The following is a 22,806-nucleotide window of genomic DNA, read 5'->3' on the forward strand; positions in this document are numbered from 1 at the left end:
TGTCAGTGTCCGTGTCAGTGTGTGTGTGTGTGTGAGATAAGGCACAAGTAAACTGACTAGCTAGCTTGATATTATATTAAAGCCATGTGTGTGTGTGTGTGTGTGTGTGAGAACACATGAGAGCGACCAAGAGAGAGAGATGAGGAATGTGTAGCGCATAAAACATTTGCAGTAACTTATGGGATCTGTTTGTGTGTGTATGCATGCGTGCATGATGGGTGCTTATATTTGTCCCATTTGTCCTAAAGACAGGTTACATAAATGCATGAAATGACCAACACTGAACAAAAATATAAACGCAACATCTAAAGTGTTGGTCCCAGGTTTCATGAGCTGGAATAAAAGATCCCAAGTGTACCATACGCACAAGAAGTATATTTCTCCAAAATGTTGTGCACAGATTTGTTTACATCCCTGTTAGTGAGTATTTCTTCTTTGCCAAGATAACCCTTCCCCTTGACAGGAGTGGCATACCAATAAGCTAATTAATCAGCTTGACCATTACACAGTGCACCTTGTGTAATGGCCACTTTAAAATGTGCACATTTGTCACACAACACAATGCCACAGATGTTTTGAGGGAGCGTGCAATTCGCATTCTGAATGAAGAAATGTCCACCATAGATGTTGCCAGATAATTTAATGTTAATTTCTGTACCATTAACTGCCTCCAATGTTGTTTTAGATCATTTGTCAGTATGTCCAACCGGCCTCACGACCTCAGACCATGTGTAACCATACCAGCCCAGGACCTCCTCATCCAGCTTCTTCACCTGCGGGATCGTCTGAGGCGGTGTGGGGGGTGCTGATGAGTATTTCTTTCTGTAATAAAGCCCTTTTGTGGGGAAAAACTCATTCTGATTAGATGGGCCTGGCTCCCAAGTGGGTGGACCTGGCTGCCAAGTACACCCCTGCCCAGATCAAATCAAATCAAGCTTTATTTATACAGCACATTTCAGACCTGGAATGCAACAAATTGTGCTTCACAGGAAAAAAACTAATAAAAACAATGAAAATAAAAACTTAAATATTTACTTCACAACAAACATAAGAGGGTAAAAAACAATAACAATATGAACTGAATGACTAAAAAGCACCCTAAGGAAAAGCAAAGGTAAAAATGTGTGTTTTAAGATCTCTTAAAAATGTCCACCATTTCGGCTGGGGGCATATTAACTAAAAGCTGCCTCTTCATGCCTCTTGGTCCTAGGATTTGGGATAGTTAAAAGGCCAGTGCCATAGGACCTGAGAGACATAGCTTAAAACCATGTCTGACATGTATTTGGGTGCACAATCGTGTATTGATTTAAAAACCAATGAAATAATCTTACAATGAATTCTAAAACTCACAGGCAGCCAGTGCAGAGACATTAAAACCAGGGGAAATGTGTGCTCTCCGTCTGGTCTTGGTCAGTACCCCTCCCACAGCATTCTGTATGTTTTGCAGCTGACCAATGGCTTACTTCAGTAGATCAGACAGGAGAGCATTACTGTAGTCAAGCCTGCTTTTAATGAAAGCATGGATGAGTCTCTGTATCAACTTGAGAGAGAAACGGCCACACCTTGGCAATGTACCTCTGGTGGTAAAAAGCTATTTGTGGAATTCGAAATTGAGTTCAGAATCTAAAATAACACTTAGGTTTTTTATCTTTATTACCCGTGAATGAAAATGTGCGGCCAGATTCTCGCTCTGTGATTTGGCTCCAACAATAAGTACCTCGGTCTTGCCTTTATTTAGCTGGAGGAAGTTGTGAGCCATCCAAGTATTTAAATCACTAATACAGTCTAATAATGTATCTGTGGAGCTGAAATCCTCTAGATACAAAGAAATATAAAGTTGTGTATCGTCTACGTAGCAGTGAAAATCAATACTATGCTTTCTGACAACACTGCCAAGGGGTAACATACAGTATATAAACCGGACAGTACCCGGACCCAAAATCTAACCTTGTGGAACGCCACATGTGATGTGTATTTTCGCTGAGTTATGTTCACCAAGGGTGACAAAAACACTCTTTAGCGGGTTAAATAAGTCCTAAACCTATTCAGAACTGGACCGGAGGGACCAACCAACCTCTCCAGGTTAATGTAGCACTTAAATCCAAGAGTACAAGGACAGAGAGCTGTGTGGCATCTGTGTTGGTTCTAAGATTATTTACCACTTTAACTAAGGATGTCTCTGTGCTGTTGTGGGCCCAGAAAACAGATTGGAATTGTTCAAATATACAAAATAATTCAGCTGTTTTAAAAACAATTTCTCCAGAATTTTGCTTAAGGTTGGAGATTGGCCAAAAATATGTAAGAGCTGAGGAATCTAGATTACTTTTCTTCAGAAGGAGTTTCACCATAGCAGTTTTTAGTGCAGTGGTTTACACTTCTTCGGATATGCAATTAAAAACTATTTTGGTGGGAATAGGATCGAGAAGGCAGGTATCACTTTCCTGAGCATGTCTGTGTCAACCAGGGAACATAAATCCATAGTGCCTTTGTGTGGTAGGCTAGGGCACATACCATCGTTCTCATCAGGTCTTACTTGACTGATACCCAGCCTAACATTTGTTATCATATCTCTGAAATATGCCCAGTCATAAATCCATAGATTAGAGCTTAATGTATTTATTTAAATTGACTGATTTCCTTATATGAACTGTAACTCAGTAAGATCTTTGAAATTGTTGCATTTTGCATTTATATTCTTGTTCAGTGTATGACATTTTCCCATACCTTTATATCAAAAATGACACATCTACAATACTAGTTAAAAAGTGTGCGTGTGTGTTAAATAATAATAATTTTATAGATGAAAAACATCTAGTGCTCATTGGCAACATCGCAGTTTTGATTAACCTCTTCACGGAAATGGTCAAAAAGGAGAAAACAAAAAGAAACCAAACAGAGAACATCATAGTTCCTTGATAGCCAGCAAATCTGCAGAGAAACATTCAAGTTCTTACAAGCGTTAGTTTTCTTGAGTAAAACAACTTGATGTTTCTGTTATTACTGGGGCAGCAACATTATTATAAAGTTCATGAGGTAGTAGGCTCTATCATAAATAGAAATACAAGAGCTGAGAATACATAGTGTTTCAGCACATATTAAAGGCATGTTTTAAATCCTATCTCTTCTGGTTTCAGAATTTCCACAAAAAGTTGACTGCAGTGATAAAGTTCAACAAGTAACATGGTGTGGCTCCAAGGAAGAAGAGGTATCGGGGTCTTCTAGCCAGCAAATGGGTGCTGTCCTACGAGGACATTCAGCAAATCGTCCACTATGTCAACAACTACAGTGGGGCAAAAAAGTATTTAGTCAGCCACCAATTGTACAAGTTCTCCCACTTAAAAAGATGAGAGGCCTGTAATTTTCATCATAGGTACACTTCAACTATGACACACAAAATGAGAAAAAAAAAACAGAAAATCACATTGTAGGATTTTTAATGAATTTATTTGCAAATTATGGTGGAAAATAAGTATTTGGTCACCTACAAACAAGCAAGATTTCTGGCTCTCACAGACCTGTAACTTCTTCTTTAAGAGGCTCCTCTGTCCTCCACTCGTTACCTGTTTTAATGGCACCTGTTTGAACTTGTTATCCGTATAAAAGACACCTGTCCACAACCTCAAACAGTCACACTCCAAACTCCACTATGGCCAAGACTAAAGAGCTGTCAAAGGACACCAGAAACAAAATTGTAGACCTGCACCAGGCTGGGAAGATTGAATCTGCAATTTTGAAGAAATCAACTGTGGGAGCAATTATTAGGAAATGGAAGACATACAAGAGCACTGATAATCTCCCTCTGTCTGGGGCTCCACGCAAGATCTCACCCCGTGGGGTCAAAATGATCACAAGAACGGTGAGCAAAATTCCCAGAACCACACGGGGGGACCTAGTGAATGACCTGCAGAGAGCTGGGACCAAAGTAACAAAGCCTACCATCAGTAACACACTATGCCGCCAGGGACTCAAATCCTGCAGTGCCAGACGTGTCCCCCTGCTTAAGCCAGTACATGTCCAGGCCCGTCTGAAGTTTGCTAGAGAGCATTTGGATGATCCAGAACAAGATTTTTTGGTAAAAACTCAACTCGTCGTGTTTGGAGGACAAAGAATGCTGAGTTGCATCCAAAGAACACCATACTTACTGTGAAGCATGGGGGTGGAAACATCATGCTTTGGGGCTGTTTTCTGCAAAGGGACCAGGACGACTGATCCGTGTAAAGGAAAGAATGAATGGGGCCATGTATCGTGAGATTTTGAGTGAAAACCTCCTTCCATCAGCAAGGGCATTGAAGATGAAACGTGGCTGAGTCTTTCGATATGACAATGATCCCAAACACACCGCCCAGGCAAAGAAGGAGTGGCTTCGTAAGAAGCATTTCAAGGTCCTGGAATGGCTTAGCCAGTCTCCAGATCTCAACCCCATAGTAAATCTTTGGAGGGAGTTGAAAGTCTGTGTTGCCCAGCATCAGCCCCAAAACATCACTGCTCTCGAGGAGATCTGCATGGAGGAATGGGCCAAAATACCAGCAACAGTGTGTGAAAACCTTGTGAAGACTTACAGAAAACGTTTGACCTCTGTCATTACCAACAAAGGGTATATAACAAAGTAATGACAGAGGTCAAACGTTTTCTGTAACTTTTGTTATTGACCAAATACTTATTTTCCACCATCATTTGCAAATAAATTCATAAAAAATCTTACAATTGGATTTTATTTTCTCATTTTGTCTCTCATATTTTTAAGTGGGAGAACTTGCACAATTGGTGGCTGACTAAATACCTTTTTGCCCCACTGTACATGTATGTGGGTGCGCAATAATGATGCAAGAGCAAGATGTAATTTATATGTAGCCTGTGTGTGTGTGTGTGTGTGTGTGTGTGTGTGTGTGTGTGTGTGTGTGTGTGTGTGTGTGTGTGTGTGTGTGTGTGTGTGTGTGTGTGTGTGTGTGTGTGTGTGTGTGTGTGTGTGTGTGTGTGTGTGTGTGTGTGTGTGTGTGTGTGTGTGTGTGAGCTTGACTGAGTGAGAAAAAGAAGAACATGGGCACTCATGTCAATGGATTTCATGTATTATGTTTGGTATTAAGAAAATAGTTCTTATTAATTATGTGAATAAATGTCTTAAAAGTAACTGCAAACTTTGACTGTGTTTTTCTCCAAAACATTTGGTGCCAAATCAGCAGGTGGCACGTAACTCACTTGATATTTGGAGTAGAGAGATGATGTTGGTCTCATTAGAAAGCTAGCATTCTCCTCTTTCCAGCACAGTTTAAAACTGTGTTTCGGGGTCAAAGTGACTGTTTATGATAGAGCAAGTCACATATACAGTGCATTTGGAAAGTATTCAGGCCCCATAACTTTTTCCACATTTTGATGCGTTACAGCCTTTTTCTATAATGTATTAAATTGTTTTTTTTCTCTCATCCATCTACACACTACTCCATAATGACAAAGCAAAAAAAGTTTTGAAATTTTGGCAAATGTATTAAAAATAAAAACTGAAATATTATATTTACATAAGTATTCAGATTCTTTACTCAGTACTTAGTTGAAGCATATTTGGCAGAGATTACAGCCTCAAGTCTTCTTGGGTATGACGCTACAAGCTTGGCACACCTGTATTTGGAGAGTTTCTCCCATTCTTTTCAGAAGATCCTCTTGAGCTCTCTCAGATTGGATGGGGAGCATTGCTGCACAGATATTTTCAGGTCTCTCCAGAGATGTTCGATCGGGTTTAAGTCCGGGCTCTAGCTGGCTCACTCAAGGACATTCAGAGACTTGTCCCAAAGCCACTCCAGCATTGTCTTGGCTGTAGTCTTATGGTCGTTGTCCTGTTGGAAGATGAACCTTCACACCAGTCTGAGCTCTCTGGAGCAGGTTTTCAGGATCTCTCTGTACTTGGCTCTGTTCACCTTTTCCTCAATCCTGACTAGTCTTCCAGTCCCTGCCTCTGAAAAACATCCCCACAGCATGATGCTGCCACCACCATGCTTCACCGTAGGAATGGTGCCAGGTTTCCTCCAGACGTGACGCTTGGCATTCAGGAATGCCATCATGCCATCTGACCAGAGAATATAGCTTCTCATGGTCTGAGAGTCTTTGTTGCCTTTTGGAAAACTCCAAGCCGGCTGTCATGTGCCTTTTACTAAATTGTGGCTTCCGTCTGGCCACTTTACCATAAAGGCCTGATTGGTGGAGTGCTGGAGGGATGGTTGTCCTTCTGGAAAGTTCACATATCACCACAGAGAAACTCTGGAGCTCTGTCAGAGTGACCATTGGTTTCTTGGTCACCTCCCTAAGAAAGGCCCTTCTCCCCCGATTGCTCAGTTTGGCCAGGCGACCAGCTCTAGGAAGAGTCTTAGTGGTTCCAAACGTCTTCCATTTAAGAATGATGGAGGCCACTATGTTCTTGGGGATCTTCAATGCTTCAAAATGTGTTGGTACCCTCCCCAGACCTGTGCCTTGACACAATCCTGTCTCTGAGCTCTAGAGACAATTCCTTCGACCTCATGGCTTGCTTTTTGCTCTGACATGCACTATCAACTGTGTGACCTTGAATAGACAGGTGTGTGCCATTCCAAATCATGTCCAATCAATTGAATTTACCACAGGTAGACTCCAATCAAGTTGTCAAAACATCAAGGATGATCAATGGAAACAGGATGCACCTGGGCTCAATGTTGTGTCTCATAGCAAAGGGTCTGAATACTTATGTAAAAGGGTATTTCTAAAAACCTATTTTTGCTTGGTCATTATGGGGTATTGTGTGTAAATTGATGAGAAAAAATATATAAATTTAAATAATTTTTAGAATAAGGCTGTAACATAACAAAATGTAGAAAAAGTCAAGGGATCTGAATATTTTCCTAACTGAGGTCTATGCCTAGTGGGTGGTCACTTTCCGGGTCAAATTGCAGTTGTACAGTTGTACCCATATTTTTGCCCATGTAACTCAAAAATATAAATATATATTAGCCCCCAGTCAATGTCTCTATACCAGGGGTACATTCTTCTCCTTTACCCTGCAACTCTTTCCCGGGTCCATGGTGTACAAGAGATGTGTTTTCTGTCAATACACCTGGTAAAATAATGGTTAATAAACAACTAAGGGGGCCCCATAAAATAAAGTTTTTCTTTTCCCGATTTCTCTTTTCTCTGTTTTATTTTTCCTGGTTTGGGATTATTTATTTTCTTACTCTCAATATTACAATTATTCATAGAGAAACAACTAAAATAGATGTTCTGAGTCCATGTCAATGCTTAAATATCATCAGAAGACAAGATCATAGTAATAAAAAAATACATGTAATTCCCCCTTAATTGCGAATCTAGCAAGAGAGGGATGTGTCAGTCTGGTGTTTTTGCTGTTACACCTACTGCACTGAAAACAATCACCACCAAATTGATACAAAAAATAATTATATAGTTCTGCCAGGTAAACCTACTTTGCAGGTTTGCAGGCTACATATAGCATGATAGATAAACAGGTGCACCAAAACAGACAGAGAGGAGCAACAATCTGGCTGGAAATTAATTGGCAGATATTGTGTTATGTTTGGCTTTTTGGGGGTGGGGCAATATCAATGTTGCTTTGATTGGCTAGTAGTTGGAACATTAAAAAAATGCTCGTACTTTCAGAACTGATTGGCAAGTTACTCATAGGTTGACTGTGAGATAATGGTAGCTTGAAAGATCCATCTTTCAGATGGAATTGGGACAGAGTTGTTTTCTTCTTTGTGGTAAAAATATCTACAAATGAGGGGGTAACTAGTTGCTTGATAAAGTCCTACACTTTTAGGATAAAAAAAGTTTTAAAATTACAACGTTTTTGACACCGGTTGGCGCTTCTAGGGTAATTAAGGTTTTAGGGACTCTTATTTTTTTCTACACAACTTAGCAACTTTTTAGTAACTCTTGTCTCTCCCCAGTTGAGAACTGATTCAGCAAAAAACTGTTTCTTCAGGAAAGACCAAAAATAGACAGCTAAACAGGACACAATGGCATAGCACTCTGATGGAATCAGGGCATTTATTCCAAACATTACATACCTATTATGACACAAATCCCCTTTTTTGTGTATTGAGAAAGAGAGAGAGAGTGAAGGAGCGAGCAAGCGAGTGAAGAAACAAGTAAGTGAGAGTAACAAAGACAGAAAGAGAGAGGAGGTGGGATGGAGAGAGGAGGACTTGACACAGCTACTAAATGGGGCAGCAGCATCCATCTCCAGCTGAATAAACCTCATTCTCCCACTCTCTCTTGTCTCCTTGCCTTGCTCCCACTCTGTAAATCTGTAAGAGTCCAGGGCTCATTATAGAAGCTGATAGACTGTGGCTAAAGCTTTAGTGGCCTCAGGGGTCAAGGGTCAGAGGAATGGACCGGCCCCAAGGGCTGAGGTGACCCAGATCTTGGCCCGAGATCGGAGCCTTCAGATGTAGCTAATTATGTGCCCACTGTCACTGGTGATAAACCCCCCTCCTCTCACAAAAGAAGAGCAACATCTGATACAGCCAGAGAAGTAACTTAGACTCCACTACAGCCAGGCTAATCGCTGTCATAGTTTGGCAGTTTAGCATTGCACTCTGATGTTGTTCCATATTGTGTACAGTAGGGTAGCTTGTGTGTTATAGTTAACATGTCAGTATTCAAATCTCAAGTTCTCGTGCAAAAGTCAGAGGAATTCAATCACTGTACATTACGCATCAAAGAGCACAAAGTGAAGACTTCAGTGTCAGCATCTACTGCAGTTGACATTGAAACAAATAAGGACTTTGCATCAAAACCCAATAAAAATACCTGCGTTATATCAATCTTGAAATGTACAGTGCCTTCAGAAAGTATTCATATCCCTGGACTTGTGGTGTTACAGCTTGATATCAGAATGGATTAAATATGTTTTTTTATCACCCACCTACACACAATACCCCATAATGAAAAAGTGAAAACATGTTTCAAGAAATGTAAGCAAATGTATAGAAAATTAAATACAGAAATATCTCATTTGGCAGCGATTACAGCTGTGAGTCTTTCTGGGCAAGTCTCTAAGAGCTTTCCACTCCTGGATTGTACAATATTTGCCCATTATTCTTTTCAAATTCTTCAAGCTCTGTCAAGTTGGTTTTTGATCATTGCTAAGCAACCATTTTCAGGCCTTCCCATAGAATTTCAAGCAGATTTAAGTCAAAACTATCTTGTCCCACTCCGAAACATTCACTGTCTTCATGTTAAACAGCTCCAGTGTAGATTTGGCCTTGTGTTTTAGATAATTGTCCTGCTGAGAGGTGAATTAATCTCCCAGTGTCTGGTGGAAAGCAGAAGTAACCAGATTTTCCTCTAGGAATGTGGCTGTGGCTAGTTCCATTCCGTATATTTTTTATTCTGAAAAACTCCCAGTTCTAAACAATTACAAGCATACCCATAACATGATACAGCCACCACTATGCTTGAAAATATGGAGAGTGGTACTCAGTAATGTGTTGAATTAGATTTGCCCCAAACCTGAGGTGCTAAAAAATGCATATTGACGTCACATGCAAGGCTTAACCACGGCAATGTTTTCAGGGTCCTTCTGTCGTTATTACGGGACAAAGACACTCCTTCAGCATATATGTGGGCTTATGATGTGGTGGTGCTGGCGACAGCTTATCATGAGGGTGATGAATAGGAGGCATATTGCTTTGGATGAAAGATGCAGCACCGTGTTTTCCCGGTGCGTGTGGGAGGCAGGGCTGCAGCTGCTGGGCTGTTATCCAGTTCTCAGAATAAGGGCCCTATTTAATCTAAACTGTTAACTGGGTTGATGGGATAAGTTAAAGATACAATTCATTCAACTCAAAGATGTTTTTTTTAATGAACATTCTGTTCCGTGTTTGTCTCCTACTGTCAAGACTGTTTTGTTGAATACACTTATCTAAACAAGTATTTTTGCAGTGCAAGGGACATTTGACTTTTACCTTTGCGAGAATGTTGAATACCTAACTAGTGAGAAAGCTTCTGCTTTTGACCTGCACAGTATGTTACCATTGATATCACAAAATGTATCACCGCAACCTTTTGAAAAAGGTGGTTAGTTTAGAAAAAAAGACAAGGTTACACTTTATAATAAAGGTTCTATAAATCAACATGAGTTAATGGTGTTTGAATAAATACATGGGATACATTTAGCTATTAATAAATAAATAAAAAGATAATTGTTCATATTTGTAAAGGTACTAAATGAGCAGTCATCCAAAAGTGTTAATATGCAATGAGAACAATATCAGTGTCAGAAATACACAATACATCATATTGTTTTGCAAGAATGTGTTTATTTATTTATTAATTCCAAGAATCATTCCAAGAAAACTACTCCAACTTTTGAAATTAGTTTTGAAGCAACTGTCACAAAATCATTCACTTTGAAGGCAGCGCAGTTTATTGGCAGGGATATCGCCACAATAGAAGTTGGATTGTCAAGGTAGGTAGTTATTACATTAGCTTTGCCGATTCATTTAATTTAAACTAATATACGTTTATGTTAGTCAAATACGCTAACATACCTGATAACTACACTGTTAAAAAAAATCTGCCTGTTTTTACAGTATTATACAATAAAAACGAATAGTAAAGTACCATATTATTTACAGTAAAATGCCATATATGGCAATGCACTCTGGGTGATTGTAGGGGTAAATGGTAAATTTAGCGTAAATACCAAAGGAACTTTGGTTTAACAGTACATTACTGTCACAGCACAGCATTATGGAATTGTCAACTGGAAACTTTCTGAAGTTGCCAGTTGATTTACAAAAGTGAATTATACCGAATATTACATGGTAATGGAAAACTGTGATTTCTACAATGCATTGGCACACTTATCGTGGAGCATATTGCAGCATACTGTCAATTATGGTGCATTGTGGAAAAATGTGGGAGGGAAAGAATTGCCTGAATTTTTAATGGTGTACAGTATTTTTGGAGTGCCAAAAAAACATTTTACCACTAGTGGGTGCATGGTATTGTTGTTTCTGGCTCATTAACATATTTTGAGGTGTGCTTTGTAAGAGGCTACATTTGTTCCACCCGTTAGTGAGAGTGCTGTGCCAATTTAACTGATGTGGTGGTGGTAGTAATAGTTTCCCCACAATTTAATGTATTTCGGGGACAGGTTGGAGTGGCAGCAAGTCTCAAATCGTTTTGCCCGGTAGTCACTGCCACAGGCCTAAACTACGGCTCGATGCTAGATGTACTCAGGCTTTTCTGAAATTAGCAAGCAGTTTCGCTTCACATTCCAGCTCAGGCTTCATCCATGTTACGAAGGTAGATATGGATGGTTCACCCACCGCTCCTCAAGCCTGCTTCATTACTATTCAAATATAGGTCGTGATATTTTCATTAATTCCCCCAGTAGGCTAGTTCAATTTTGGTTTCATGTATTGTTATGAAAATAACAACTGGCTATTTAGAGCATTTCCCCCCAAATACACATCCTGTCTTTGGCTTCAAAGACAATAACAATTGTAGACTATAATACATGTGCATTGTCATGCAGTGGCATAATGATAGGCCTAAATTGAGAAAATGTAAATCATTAATGATTACTTAGTACAAAATAAAGAAAAACCCTTGAATGAGTAGGTGTGTCCAAACATTTGATTGGTACTGTATATGCCAGTATGCTTCCAGGGCACATTTTAATTACCCAATGGGGCTATGTAGTGGGTATACACTAGAAATATGAGCTGATTTACTGATACATATTCAAAGGCAACTGTAATATTCATGAGGCAGGAGGCAAAGTGCCACCACGGCAGACAGTTTGGTTGTCGTGCCTGCATGGTTTCGGTAAACAACAAATGGAAGAGTCAGCTCTTTGTGAAACAAAACAACCTTAAAATGAAGAGACATCCTCCTAGAACAAACAATTTAGTACCTGATTTACCTTTTTTGTCTTCCACCACACACTGTTTCTCTATCTCTATTCTATCACCAATGTTTTTTTTTTGATCGGTCGAATAAATACCTATATCTCCCACTTTCCTCAGTACCATCTTCCAGTTTCCTGATTCCTCCAATTCCTCTCCGTCTTTCCCTCATGTCATTTTCCACCTTTCTTCTAGTCTATCCCCATCTCTGTCTCTGTTTTGTCCAATTGAATTCACTGATTTAGGGCTCTATCAATCCGTATCGCAGAAGTTCAGCGCTAAAGCACAATGTTCCCGTGTCGGCGGAAACTGCATTCACGGTAAACGCTGCATATGTTGGCTCAACCAGAAATGACCTTCAACTTTCTATCACGCAATACGTTACGCTTCAGCGACACAGATTGAATAGAGCCCTTAGCCCTTGCCCCCTATTTTTCAGCACACCCCTTCTACTTATTGTAATGCACCAGTCCATGCTGCATGCTGAGTATGGCTCCTAGCTATAGCGAGTAGTCTTATGTAAGCCCTATGAAAAAGGAGCTGCTCTCTTCTGGATGGGGAGAGATGGACAGTTGTGCAAAACAAGAGGCCTACACTCGACCCCACACGGGACACTTACACCAGATACAAAACCCCATCAGTCAATGGCCCCAGGTCTAAGGGGTTGGGATTTGAGGGGGGTGAACAGCACTCATTCAGCACTGAAGTTATTTAATATATGCAGTGAAAAAGAGAAACTGTTTCTACCCCTCTATTTTCATATATATATATATATATATATGTACCCCCTTAAGAGATTTAGTCTCATCTGAGAAAAATGGCTTACACCTGTAGTGGAGGTGCATGGCTGAAGTTTATTTGCATGATGAGTGCCCAAAAGTGAAACATGAAATTACAAGCTTAAGATCACTGTGCAATATCCCGTCAATATACAGTTGCGTGGACAACCTGGATGGTTGGTTGCACAGAATTAGGAGAGGATTCAATCTGATTTTAAGTTGTAGAGCGCTGTCAATGAAAGCAGATGTTGGCAAATGTTTTTTACTGAGGCAGAAATGTAATAAGCTGTTATAGCACATGTATATGCATGCTAAAACAGCATGGTTATACCCAATCCTACAAAACTAGGTTAGGATAAACAACATTCAAATGTGAAGATGGCGCTGAAGTGGAGAGCTCCCATTTTACGGGCTCCGGACCAATTCTGTTATTTTATGTTATTTTTTACACTGATCTGAACTTTTCTTTTACATAATATTTCCGCCGTCATTTCCGATGACCAAAAACAGTTTCTGGACATCAGAATAGCGATCACTAACCTCAATTTGGAGATTTCTACTTCAACAAGTTGGCAGCTGTGGATGTACTCCTCATTGCAGACCAGGCCCTAATCCCCGTGCCTCGAAAGAGGAATAGATTGCGCAAGAGAGGCAAACGAGCGGGTCCATTGTCTAGACTACATCATCGAGAAAATAAACCGCCTCTACCCTCTGTTCTTTTGGCGAACGTACAATCACTAGAAAACAAACTGGACGAGCTCCGTTCGAGACCATCCAATCAATGAGAACTGAATAACTGTAATATCCTGTTTCTTGAAGTCATGGCTGGACAAAGACTTGACTAATATACACTACCGTTCAAAGGTTTTAAGACACCTACTCATTTAAGGGTTTTCTTTAATTCTACTATTTTCTACATTGTAGAATATAGTGAAGATATCAAAACGATTAAATAACACATATGGAATAATGTAGTAACCAAAAAAGTGTTAAACAACTCAAATATATTTTACATTTGAGACTCTTCAAATAGCCACCTTTTGCATTGATGACAGCTTTGCACACTCTTGGCATTCTCTCAACCAGCTTCATGAGGTAGTCCCCTGGAAGGCATTTCAAATAACAGATGTGCCCTCTTAAAAGTTCATTTGTGGAATTTATTTCCTTCGTATTAATGCATTTGAGTCAATCAGTTGTGTTGTGACAAAGTGTGTGTGGGGGGAGGGGGGTATAAGGAAGACATGGCCAAGGCCAAGAACAGCTCAAATAAGCAAATAGAAACGACGGTCCATCATTACTTTAAGACATGAAGGCCAGTCAATACGGAAAAGTTCAAGAATGTTTCTTCAAGTGCAGTCGCAAAAACCATCAAGTGCTATGATTAAACTGGCTCTCATGAGGACCGCCACAGGAAAGGAACAATCAGAGTTACCTCTACAGCAGAGAATAAGTTTATTAGATTTACCAGCCTCAGAAATTGCAGCCCAAATAAATGCTCCAGAGTTCAAGTAACAGACGCATCTGAACATTAAAAGTTATTCTTTACACTTTGGATGGTGTATCAATACACCCAGTCACTACAAGTATACAGGCGCCCTTCCTAACTCAGTTGCCAGAGAGGAAGGAAACTCCTCAAAGATTTCGCTATGAGGCCAATGGTGACTTTAAAACAATTACAGAGTTTAATGGCTGTAATAGTTTTATTCTGAGGATGGATCAACAAAATTGCAGTTACTCCACAATACTTACCTAATTGACAGAGTGAAAAGAAGGAAGCCTGTACAGAATACAAATATTTCAAAACATGCATTCTGTTTGCAACATGGCACTAAAGTAATACTTTTTAAAAAATGTGGCAAAGCAATTAACTTTTTGTCCTGTATACAAAGTGTTACATTTGGGTCAAATCTAATACAACACATTAATGAGCACCACTCTCCACATTTTCAAGCAGAGTGGTGGCTGCATCATGTTATGGGTATGCTTGCAATCGTTAAGGTCTGGGGAGTTTTTCAGGGTAAAAAAAGAAACAGCATGGAACAAGCCACATGCAAAATCCTAGAGGAAAACCTGGTTCAGTTTGCTTTCCACCAGACACTCAGAGATTAATTCACCTTTCAGCAGGACAATAGCCTAAAACACAAGGCCAAATCTTCACTGGAGTTGCATACCAAGAAGACATTGAATGTTCCTGAGTGGCCCAGTTACAGTTTTGACTTAAATCAACTTGAAAATCTATGGCTCGATCTGAAAATGGTTGTCTAGCAATGATCAACAACCAATTTGACAGAGCTTGAAGAATTTTGAAAAATGTTGCACAATCCAGGTGTGAAAAGCTCTTAGAGACTTACCCAGAAAGACTCACAGCTGTAATCGCTGCCAAAGGTGCTTCTACAAAGTATTTTCTCAGGGGTGTGAATAGTTATGTAAACTAGATATTTCTGTATTTAATTTTCTTTATATGTTAACACATTTCTTAAAACATGTTTTCACTTTGTCATTATGGGGTATTGTGATTGGATGAGTGAGAAAATACATCTATTTAATCTATTTTTTATTCAGGCTGTAACACAGCAAAATGTGGAATAAGTCAAGGTGTATGAATATTTTCTGAAGGCACTGTAGTCACCGATTGTCATCAGGCTATTAGGCAGCCTACAGGTGCCACCCAGGGTTCAGTTAAAGTCATTCATATTCAGTCTCTTACTTGTACAAAAGTCAATGTCACAAACCCATGGTGAAACCTTTAAAGGATGAGTATGATGGTCTCCACTCCCTGATTGTAATATAACCGGAGCAAAAGAGGAAAAGTCACCACAATGATCCAGAAAACTGCAGTGACAGGGGGAAAAGAGCAGAAGGACCATCACCACGATGACCTCCCTCCATAGTTTCCTAACCAAACTGCATCGTACAATGAATGTCCCATCGGCAAAGAGTGTTTGTTTACTGAGGAGAGTGCATGATTGGTGGTGAATCGTGGTTTGTGCCACAACTATAGTGTAGGGGTCAGAGGCATACTCTGCCACAACAGGCAAACAGAGGGCCATTTAGAGAGGGGGGATGTGTCACCTGTCCTAGTGGAAAAGTGTCCACCGGTGGATTGAAAGGTGATGAGGATGAGCACTGAAGGACAGACAGGCTAATTCACAATCCCACTCTGGAGTCCTGAATCGTGAACACCAACATAGAATGGAGAGGCCATCGACTGGGTTCACGAAACTAGCTTGTCAATTTTTTTTTAACCAAATGTACTGGGGAGAGGGTTGAAAAGGCACCAAGATGCTTCAATATGTACAGTAAAGTATAACTAAAGTGGCATTGCTCTCACTGCAGTGAGTCCATCAAAAAAAGCACAATGCTACACCTGTATATTTTTCAGACGCATGAAAACACTGCATGCTCTCGTTAAGCTTTAAAGGGGTGTGTTGTGATTCAGTTCCGTCTTACAATCAACTCCTCATTCAGATTACAATTCTTGTAAGAGGTTCCTTGTCCATTTTATGTGAGACAATAATGGGTGAATTAAAATATGTTCATTGTTCATTTTTAATAATTGTTATTGAGGATATGCTTAGGCCTACCGCGATTGGCCCATCATAGTGGTGATTTAATTTTCTTCTTTTTTTTTTACATTCAACAACATTTTAAAAGTTACTATGGCTGATCAACGATGTGTCATTTTAAATATTATACCAACATTAAAACAATAACTAATTTAAAAAGCCACTTAAGGGGCAACAGTAATTGTAGCCAAGACTGTAGTTGAGAGCAAGAGAGAGCAAGGGAGAGAGACAAATGAACACCCACTAACGTGTTAAGATGGCCATACATTACACGATTTTAAACTGAGATTTTGCAATGATTTGGGATCCACGGTAAATTTCTGAAGGCGCAGGAAAATTGTGTAGTCGTACGTTGCGTAATATGAGCAGGTGAGAGACGTGTAATTATGGGCATCTTAGGTCCCGATAATTTTTCTGACACTACATACATTTCCGGTAGTGATGACACTTCTTAAAGCCACTGGTGCCATGCCCAGCAGGAAAGGGAGGGGTCTAGAGCCAGGTTGCAATGTAGAGTGAGCACACCGGTCACAGATTTCAGGATGACAACATTATGCAGACATTTCGCATAATGTGAGTCCTGCCAAGATGTCAAGATTATTGTTGTTATCTAATGTATGCCTAGCTTTACTATTGAAGGAGGGTATGTCAAGCTCTTCCCTGGTGGATACAGATAGGCTAGCTGTCATTTAAATGTGTAAATAGTAAGACTGACATAAATAGCCCGTACAGCTGCTGTTTAGTGTTTATATATATTTTTTATTGTAACAAAACGGATTTTAGAGGCAAATTCAATGTGTGTATTAAACAATTATTTTTTGAACAGTTACTGTTTGAGTAGGCTACACTCTGAGAAAAAGGGCTATTCATTTTTTCCCAGTAGGGGAACCCTCTTTGCGCTGTGGATAACCTTTAATATTGGTTATTTGTATAGCGTAACCATCCGCAGACGGTTCCATTAGGAACAAAAACTTTTTTAATTTAACTGTAAAAAAAAAATCAAAATAATCCTGGCTACTGGTTGCATTAAAAGGTAAATATACAAGTTACTGTATTTTTTGGGCTGTATTTTTTGGGCAGTGTCATTACTGTGAGGTACTGTATGCTGCGGTGTTCTGATTACTTGGAACTCCTCTTGGTTGCCAGCGGCCTGAATTTCCTTCTACACTATCAGGTCTGTGGGTATGATAGAGATTGTTAAAAGATTAGAGATAAGAGGAATCTGTCATTTGTCCCACCGTGGGAATCCTTTTGAGTGCAACGTAGAACCCTTTGATTTGTCCCTATAGAGGAAACATGGAACCATTGAGTTCCATTTAGAACCCTTTCATGAGGAACCCTCGTCCCTGTAGGCAAACCCTTTAGGGTGCTTGCTAGTACCCTCATGAAGAACCCTCTGGTTCCAGGTAGAACCAATGAGAAAGGTTGTTCAGAGGGTTCTTCATTTGTCCATGTCAAACCATTTTGGGTGCTAGGTACAACCCTCTACACTTTTGGCAATTTCTGTTAAATGTGGTGTAAAAAAAAAATCATACTGTGTCATTCTTTTGATGTATTTGGGAACTTTACTGTGTCAATCACAATGCATTTGAGCAATTTTTGGACCGTCTGGTAAATTATCTCAGCATGCCTCACTTGCAATTACAGTTATGATTATAGGATAATGCACTTTTCCTGTAATTTGACAGTACGTTACCATCTACTGAGCTGCAGTGAAAACACAGTAAAAACATATATTGTATTTTTTACAGCTAAACTATATGTTTTACAGTTTAATTAAGGTGTTGTTGTAAAATGACAGCATGCTATTGTATTCTGATTAAAATACATTCTTGTAAATTATATATATTTTGTGTATTTTAAACGCAACTCAGTAGCCAGTCAGTTATTGTAATTTTACAACATTAATGCACTTCATATCCCCAAAGCATTTATGCACACTTCACATCAAGTGTCCCTTAGCACTGCTATTTTTTATTACATTGGTGTTATCAAATAATCAGATAATTATTGACAAAATCTGTGGCCAATCTTTGACATGCCCACAGTTTTTGAGGCATAGCAGGAACATTTCAGGTTGCTTGAAACCAAAAGGTTGTGAGTTCAAATCCCAGTTGAGTCCCAAGTGTGCTCACAGTGCATACTTTTACATTATTTTACTGTATTAGTTATCCTACAAAGTTACATTAACTTACTGAGTTGCAGTTAAAATGCGGTAAATATCATACTTTTAAAGTATACTGTCATCAGAATACAGCAGCATACTGTCATTGTACAGCAATAATACATTCAAGTTGTCGAACATTTACTTTATTCCTACTGCAACTGTAAGCAAAGTGCAGAAATGTACAGTTGAAGTCGGAAGTTTAGATACACCTTGGCCAAATACATTGACAGTTTTTCACAATTCCTGACATTTAATCCTTGTAAAAATTCCCTGTCTTAGGTCAGTTAGGATCACCACTTTATTTTAAGAACGTGAAATGTCAAAATAATAGTAGAGAGAATTATATTTCTTTCATCACATTCCCAGTAGGTCAGAAGTTTACATACACTCAATTAGTATTTGGTAGCATTGGTAGCTGTTTAAAGGCACAGTCAACTTTGTGTATGTAAACTTCTGACCAACTGGAATTGTGATACAGTGAAATATAAGTGTGTCATACACAAAGTAGATGTCCTACCCGACGTGCCAAAACTATAGTTTGTTAACAAGAAAGTTGTGGCGTGGTTGCTCCACATATAGCCAGTGGGTAATAACAAGACATCTGCTTTAGTTTTCGAGATGAACACTATCTCTCGAGGGAGGAGATGGTTTTTCCATATTGTGTGTATTTATTTATTCTGAACACATTTCCAGTTGTTGTAAATTCTTCAATTTTTTTTCTAAATACTTACTTCTATGTTCGCTAGCTGTACAGGCAAAAGCCGCCGGGTATTTAAGTTAGTAGACAGCTGGTGACAGCTTGAGAGAGATCTCCATCCGACAAACTTCTATCAGGTAAAGTAATTTGGGGGTTTTGTAATCTAAATATTTAGTTATAGAAACATGATACCATCAAAGCGAGCTGTAAAATGACTCCCACCGTAGAACGCAGCAACCGTAGTAATGTAGCTAGCTTTCTAGTTAGCCAGCTAGTTACAACAAGTAGATTTGTTGCTATGTAGCAGGAGCAGAGAATTTTATCGAGCGCAAGCTAGCATGTCATTCCGGGATAAGAAGTCTTTTAGTTATTAGTTTATTCCAAGTAATAATATAAGACTACACACAGTGTAAAGACAAGGCAGGACCGACTAGATGAATTCATACTGACAAATAGGAAATTCCACATTATTCCTGTCTATAGTTGGAGTAGGATGAATGCAGAGCACCCTGCCTCAGACTGTCAGGATGTTCATTTTCTAGCTCACAAACTACATTCCTTTACTGCGATGATTTATTGTATTCATTCTTGCCTCTCACTTTTGTCTCCTATGAGCTATTCACCAAGTCCTGCAGTTTGAACTAGCCCTGCTGTCACTAATTAGACATTGAGTCCACATATGCATTTGAGTGTTGTCTTTGTGGATTTTGTCTAGTGCATTTTAGTTTGAGCATCTCAAAGACTAAATTCAATCTAGAATCAGTTTGACAGGTGACAGATTATTTTACTATCATAAAATGCACCGGTGAGAATTCTATTGTCCCTGTCAGGAGCCCAGGCTTTTGCCATAGATGGTAGAGTTAGTAGTCTCTGGACCATACAAGCTTTAGATTGCATTCTGCTAAAGCACTTGTCTCCTATGGGGCCAGGGCACACAAATGCTCCTAGAGAGGAGGAATCATGCGTTGATGACGGTTGTACAGTCTCCATCAGAGGCTCAGGCGTTTGGCAGATGGTAAAGCTCTCATTTCTGGACTGCAACATTGTAAGATTGTGCCTTCCATGGCACCTGATATACATTGATTGGTTACACTATATTTAGATACTTCAAATACTGCCTGAGACACCTTTACTATTTGTGTCCGTACTCAATAAATGGTGAAACACTATTTGGTATGGTGTTCTTTGTTCAAATGTATATGCATGAAACATACATTATGGAAAATATGTCTCACTCAGTCATAGCTATTAGAAAAATGAAGGGATTGGCCAGATTTTGTCATCGGCATCTTTTAGAAAGTTAGTAGGAATGTTAATAGTTTGAACCACCTAAATATACTCACATTAAAAGGACATTTAGTATTTGAAAATCATACATTCATTTCCCTACTGCTTTTTCTATAATCCTACAGCCTCTATCATTCTCCATACCTTAAATTTCAAGGTATGCTATATTTGTATGGGTTATGTATTGCTAGCTAATATGCATATGAAGCTGTCGCATATACATCTATCTACATGTTTTTATTTAGATTTCTATGCAACTTGTATGATTTAATGTTTATTTAAGCCTGCAGATAGTTACTTGAAATGAAACCATCATGACAAAACATGATTCAAAATTGAATTCACTGACAGAGAGATAGCTAATGAAGCACTAGCTGCCTGAGCAGGCACATTGATGTTTACAGTATTGGCTAAGCTAGTCAATGGTAACATTAGCTAACTTTCAATAAATTGGATAAATGGTCAACAGAGTTACCTCTTCATATAATCAAAACCATTCCTATTGCATGCTGCATAATTCAAGTGCACTCGAAAACAGATATTTTTCTTCTTTCAGTCTTTGGAAGCTAGCGTTAGTTCCTCTTAACACACTGACAGCAGATCACGATTTCATGTGAGGCTGTGTTTACGTCTTAGATAGAAGCCGGGCCATTGGCTGCCTTCATCACGAGGGGAAAATCATTTAAGGTGCCAATACATTTTACAGTAATCATAAGAATATGTATTTGTCATATAAAAAAAAAAAATCAGCTCCTCCCTCGATATAGATCAATCAACTTCACTGTTTTTGGCATAGGCCCACCACCTATTAGCCTGCACCGGAAGTCTGGGCTGCATACTAGCTTCCCACTCTCGCTGCAAAGAAGTTAGCACAATTGAATAATGCGACACGGCATGTAGAAATGTTGAATCTGAATTACTGTTCCCAAAACAATGTTCCCACAGACTAGGACACTTTACAATGCAAGAAGAAGCTTTCAGCTTTGTAGGCTAACTTTCTTTGCTAGCTTACATCTGAAACGAACATCAATTCACTACCCTTGTACTTTGTTTGAGATTATATGCAAACCATAACAGAAAAAAACTGATTTCAAAGCTGATTGCCACCAAAACTTTTTTCATTCCCTTAATCTGTCTCTCACGTCTTTTAAAGATTATCTATTGCCTCAGCAAACTGACTGTGTGTGTGACTTGAGCTCAGATGGGCCACCCCCTCTTAAAGAGACAACGCACACTTTTATAAAATAAGCTACTTCTATGCAAATGTTGTTGATCATTGCCATTGTATAAAATCGAGCACACAGCCATGCAATCTCCATAGACAAACATTGGCAGTAGAATGGCCTTAGTGAAGATCTCAGTGACTTTCAACGTGGCACTGTCACAGGATGCCACCTTTCCAACAAGTCAGTTTGTCAAATTTCTGCCCTGCAAGAGCTGCCTCGGTCAATTGTAAGTGCTGTTATTGTCAAGTGGAAACATCTAGGAGCAACAACAGCTCAGCCCAGAAGTGGTTGGGAACACAAGCTCACAGAACGGGACCACTTAGTGCTAAAGCACATAACGCGTAAAAATTGTCTGTCCTTGGTTGCAACACTCACTACCGATTTCCAAACTGCCTCTGGAAGCAACGTCAGCACAAGAACTGTTCGTCGGGAGCTTAATGAAATGGGTTTCCATGGCAGAGCAGCTGCACACAAGCCTATGATCCCCATGCGCAGTGCCAAGTGTCGGATTTGGCGGATGCCAGGAGAATGCTACCTGCCCCAATGTATAGTACCAACTATAGTTTGGTGGAGGCGGAATAATGGTCCGGGGCTGTTTTTCCATGGTTTGGGCTAGGCCCTTTAGTTCTTATAAAGGGACGTCGTAATGCTACAGCATACAATGACAATCCAGACGATTCTGTGCTTACAACTTTGTGGCAACAGTTTAGGGAAGGCTCTTTTCTGTTTCAGCATGACAATGCCCCTGTGCACAAAGTGAGGTCCATACAGAAATGGTTTGTCGAGATCAGTGTGGAAGAACTTGACTGGCCTGCACAAAGCCCAGACCACAACCCCATCGAACACCTTTTGGGATGAATAGCCCAACGTCATTAATTCTCTTGTGGCTGAATGGAAGCAAGTCCCTGCAGCAATGATTTTGTAATGAGATGTTCGATGAGCAGGTGTCCACATGCTTTTGGTCATGTAGTGTAGCGCCTCTTCAATTGACTCATTCACTTCTCAGGTGGTAGCCTGGCACTAAAACATTAGGATAGGCTGGTAGTAATAATAATTCCACATCACAAACCAACCGGCTATATCATGACTAAAACGCATTGAAATAACTCACCTTACTGTGCATATTGTAGCATGCAATGTGCATATGTTTTTCAAATTAAAGTTGCATATAGTCAGTCTAGCTTTAG

The 22,806-nt window shown here is 39.6% G+C and overlaps 2 protein-coding genes across 2 annotated transcripts in view; both read right to left on the reverse strand.

Annotated features, from left to right (window-relative positions):
- Positions 1–22,806, reverse strand: part of LOC118397791 (snRNA-activating protein complex subunit 1-like) — a 246,241-nt gene that overhangs the window by 190,216 nt on the left and 33,219 nt on the right. The window lies entirely within an intron of this gene.
- The window catches only part of kcnh5a (potassium voltage-gated channel, subfamily H (eag-related), member 5a), a 127,661-nt gene that overhangs the window by 103,383 nt on the left and 1,472 nt on the right, over positions 1–22,806 (reverse strand). The gene's annotated exons all lie outside the window — the stretch shown is intronic.

This window comes from Oncorhynchus keta, chromosome 19 (assembly GCF_023373465.1).
Source record: "Oncorhynchus keta strain PuntledgeMale-10-30-2019 chromosome 19, Oket_V2, whole genome shotgun sequence".
In the NCBI taxonomy this organism is placed as follows: Eukaryota; Metazoa; Chordata; class Actinopteri; order Salmoniformes; family Salmonidae; genus Oncorhynchus; species Oncorhynchus keta.